Here is a 4,620-nt window from a genome sequence, read left to right on the forward strand (position 1 = left end):
TGAGGAACTAACAGAAGGTGAGATTATCACCCCCCCAGGTATGTTGGCAACGGTGGTGAACACACTCCTCCAGCTGCAGGCAGCTGCTGAGGTAGCCAGCCACTACCTCCTCCCCTGCTTATAGCTCACTCATCTATCGTCAGGACTCAGGGAAAAAACAAGTCTTGGCCAGATCAGGCTTTTATCCCTCATGGATCTCATCTCAGCATCTGGGGCTCTATCCAGCAGCTGAATCACCATAAGGACTTTGGCAAATTACACTTTTCAATAAATTGTATTTCACTTTGACACGTTTTATTGTTTACAAGGTTTACTTGGGAGATGAAACAAAAGTTAATTACATGAACCGATATGTCAAGAAAATGGATTGATTTGATATCCCCTCCAGATGGGCTTCCTTTGCGTGGCAGTGTGCATACCACATCTGAAAGAAGGGAGACAGGATATGTTAGGAAGGCACATTTGAGCTATCAGACTGACACTTCTTTATTACAGTGTATTTATTTTTTATCATGTGCTTTGACAGAAGTCTCATAAAGTGTTATACTCCTTCTGTAGGGTCAAAGTCTTGCGACCTTCCATGATTTTCAAGAGAAGGAACATAATTTTAGAGGGCATGTTTATTATTTCTGTAAACAGTCTGTTTTCCATGCCAAGAGAACAGTTTTTCTGTACGTACTTAGATGACAGCTCAACTCTACTAGCTCACTTTCCTGACCAAGTCCTGCCTGCCAAATGTTTTTGATCATAGTCTGGCAAACAAAACAGTATTAATAGTAGAGCTGAACAAATAATCTCCAGAAAACTGCTGATTTTTTTAAACTCTTTTTTATTGCTTCCATAATATCTGCAAATCAAATGCAGTTTCCTTGAGTTCAATCACATTTTTAAAGCACCCTATTTCTTATTAAAAACAAAATAACTCAACTCTGTGGGATTAGAAAAGCCACTTAACAGTTAGTTGTAGCAAAGCAGGTCCATCATATGATGTTGCTTATGTCCCTGCAGAACCCAGTGTCCATGCTGCTCCAGCACAAATGCTTGTTAAACTCTGGGCAGACAGCGTCCAAATGTGCTTTTACTGGCACAGATGTTCATGGATGGTAGATAAGACCACAGCCTAAACAATTTCTGCTAAGAGCACTGAGATAACCTCTTTTCCTCTCAAAAGGTGAAGCTGTATTTCAGATACACCTTTCTGAATGTCCTGCTTTCATGTAGGATCTGATGCTCTGTTAAATGAGGATATTGTATGATATATGTGCCTAGTCTTTGTTCTTCGATGGTCTTACGGAGTCTTGCAGCACCCTGAGGATGCTGTGAGCTTGAAGCAAATTGACCCCTTGCCTATGGTTCTGGATGGGTTTTTGAGGGGCACAGAGCTCACAAAACCCCCCACTATTATGCCAAGAAAGACAGAATTACAGCAAGTATGTTTGACTGTTATTTGTAGAACAGTCTTGTGGAAACCAGCATAGGTGAAAACAGACCAGCTTTAAGATATGATGGCAGTATTGATGGCACTGAGCTAGACCATGTCCTGTTTTACTCCTGTTCTTGCTTAGTAAACCATGTAAGAGGGATGAAGAATCCTAGGGATGAAGAATCAGTCTCATTACCCCCTTCACAACCATACAGTTTCCTGTTCTAGGGATGGGTTTATTCAGAGACTTGGATCGTGTAAAATACCAGGCAGCTGAGGCTGGAACAACCCTGCTTCTGAGGCAGTTTGTGATGCTGAGGCAGGAACAACCCTGCTTCTGAGGCAATTTGTGATGCAGCTCTCCAGCAGTATTTCCATACCTACCAAAAGCTGTCCCCTTCCCTCTAGACACCAGCTGCAGGCATAGCAATGAATTCCTATGAAAACATGAAAGTCTGCGTTAAAAGTCCAACCCATCCACTGTCTCTTTGGGTTTTGTTCAATGCTTTAATGGTCAGAAACCATAAGACTTCACTTCTGCAGCTCACTTCTCCTGATCTACTTTTTCTGCCTTCTCCCTACAACAATTGCCTGGCAGGTCGTTCTGATTTAGCAACCAAAGGATTCACATTGCCTGATTCTGCTTCATGGCCATTTCAGGTGTTTTGTTAAAATTAATTCATACTTCTCCATCCTTGTTCTGTCCCAACAAAGAAAAAAAATCAACCCCAACCCAACCCAAAAGCCAAAGTCACTACTTCAGTCCTGCTTCTTTCAGCATCTCCCTTGGGAAGCAGCTATTCCATTCTTCATGTTCTCGTGTGATGGTAACGGAACTACTATTTAGTTAATAATTGTTTTTAATCTGAGATACAGACAATACCCATTCTGACAGCAAATTAGCTGCATGCAATGGGCCTTGGTAGCCATTGAGTTCACTATTTTGTACAGATATGATTCTGAATTTGTACTCAGCATCACAGGGGATCTGGCATTTATTACCTCTAGGTCAGAAACATCAGTCCAGCCTAACACAGAAGATGCTGAAAATCCCCTTCAACTGTAGACTTATGATATTGAAACAAACAAACAAAAAAACAAACCAAAAACAAACGAGAAAAGCTGTAGACTGATGAGCTTTAACCAATGAAAAAGTTACCACTAGAATTACAACCAGAATGAACCACATCTCACTTAAGATATTTCTTACTAATGCTCAAGGCAGACTGGTAAGAGTGTATGGTTTAAATTAGCTCCCTGCAAACTTACAGCTGCTACGTTATCCTGTGGAAATTTATTTTCCCCCATTGTGGCTCATATTAATTTGCAGCTCTAGAGCTGCATGTAGCTTCAACCATTACAGGCTGTACAGAATGAAAAAGATGTGTCTGCTTCAGAAAGTAAAATGGTTACACAAAGGAGGATGATGAAAGCAGAGAACTGAAATAAATGCAGCCACTTACACCTTTACCTACCACAATGTTATTTCTTTAACACCCTTCTGGAAGGAGAACGTGCACTACACACAGAGAAGAGGAGAGGGTCTCAAAGTTCCTGTATTCCCTGATCTGTGAAAGAACTCGCCAGAGTCAAAGCTGTAGACTTTGACTATCAAGTTTCTTAATCATGATTTTAAAGTACAGTCACTGAAAGCCCCAGACACTCAGACCTTTCCCCTGTGCTCCTGTAAAACAGGAGGTGATTATTAGCTCTCTCCTGAGGTACAGAAATTATTAAAAAGAAATCCTTTAATGAAAAGTGTGGCTAAGGTAAACTACAGGAACAACTACTCTTTTGTGACAACAATCTTACTCTGAACAACTTCACGCTTGACTTATCAGGCTATCAGCTCGATAAAGGCCAAAGCACAGTTTTAAGGTCTTGAAGCTAACAAATGTGAAGCACGCAAAACCCCAAAAGATGAAGGAAATGCAACACAAAGTCCCATAAAAGCAACAACAACAATAATAAAAGCAGTAAGAAACCTCTATGTGATAGGGAGAAGACTGGTAACTGTGACTGAGAAACACTTGCCTCTTTTTAGAAAAAACAGGAACCAGATACACACAAAACCAAATAAAAGGACATGAACTCATCACAACAGGCAGCAGAACTGCTGCACTTGTCCTGCCCTGAAACAAAGTCCAGTTCACAGTGAGGGGTCTCCATCCTCACACTGTTGTATGCCAGAGCACAGGAGGGGTGAGCAGGAGGTGTCACCAACACACTGTCCAGCCAACACATCTTGGAAACCCTGCAGCCATGGGCATTACTTGATTTTTCCAGGAAAACGTGGGAAGTTAAAAAGGTGAATAGTTCCAGCACAATCCAGCACAATACTGAGCATGTAAAAGATCCACCAGCTCCAGTGAATGTGCACACAAACTTGTTTGTACTTAGGATCCACTCTCCAAACCCATAATGGCATGACCACATTCCACTGAAGACTTTCCTAGCCCCAGAAGCAGCCTCTTTTCTCTTGCTGTTGGCACTGTTTCATCACATCTGCTGGTTATCCCTTGTAGTCTTTTGTTCCTTTCCCATTACACTGATGTTCCCAGCAAACAAGACAGACATTGTACAATGCATGATGTGCCTGCATAAACAGTGCAGATGAAAGGCTTGTAGTGAAAACCTGAAACATCTTTGTAAAGGCTGTGCTTACGCTGGAAGCTAACACTACTATCTCTAGCGAGCAAGTGGGATGTCAGGAAACAAAAAGAGGAATAAAGCATTTAAATCCAATGTCTATGCAAAAGAGGTAAGGGCCACAAACAACCTGGATGCAGAAAAAAAGATAGAAGGTTGAAGGTAAACACTCCATATTCGTCCCAATAACTTTTTGGATTATACCCATGCAGTTACTTTTCAGCTAGCTGTGAGCTTTGTATAGCAAGGTTTCTGGGAAGCACTCAGAATACCTTGCCGAGAAGCACACTTTATGTTGGCCTAATCTCATGCTGCAAAATACTACCACGTTGAACAGGTAGTTCCAAGCTTCACAGAACTACCAAGATGAAGGGCAGGAACTTTGCAGATGAAACCCATCTTGCCTCGACATCAATCCAAGGAAAGTAAAACGAGGGCAGAACCTTCACAGAGAAAAGCAGTGGTTTAGAGCTGGGAAAAGAACAGATGCATCATGTTAATTTGCCAGAAGGTGGCATGTGCTGGTCTAAAATAAGTTCCAGACAGGA

At 41.6% G+C, this 4,620-nt stretch overlaps 1 long non-coding RNA gene across 1 annotated transcript; it reads right to left on the reverse strand.

Annotated features, from left to right (window-relative positions):
* Positions 1 to 272: 272 nt before the first annotated feature.
* LOC133214678 (uncharacterized) lies at positions 273 to 1,385 on the reverse strand. The gene is made up of 2 exons (XR_009726193.1): positions 956 to 1,385; positions 273 to 424 (listed from the first exon to the last, which is right to left on the reverse strand). It is a non-coding gene; the product is annotated as an uncharacterized LOC133214678 (long non-coding RNA).
* Between the last annotated feature and the right edge of the window lie 3,235 nt (positions 1,386 to 4,620).

The sequence above is a fragment of the Neopsephotus bourkii genome, unplaced genomic scaffold, assembly GCF_033783945.1.
Source record: "Neopsephotus bourkii isolate Nb327-2 ecotype Australia unplaced genomic scaffold, CSIRO-AGI_Nbou_v1 NB_923, whole genome shotgun sequence".
NCBI classification, from domain to species: domain Eukaryota; kingdom Metazoa; phylum Chordata; class Aves; order Psittaciformes; family Psittacidae; genus Neopsephotus; species Neopsephotus bourkii.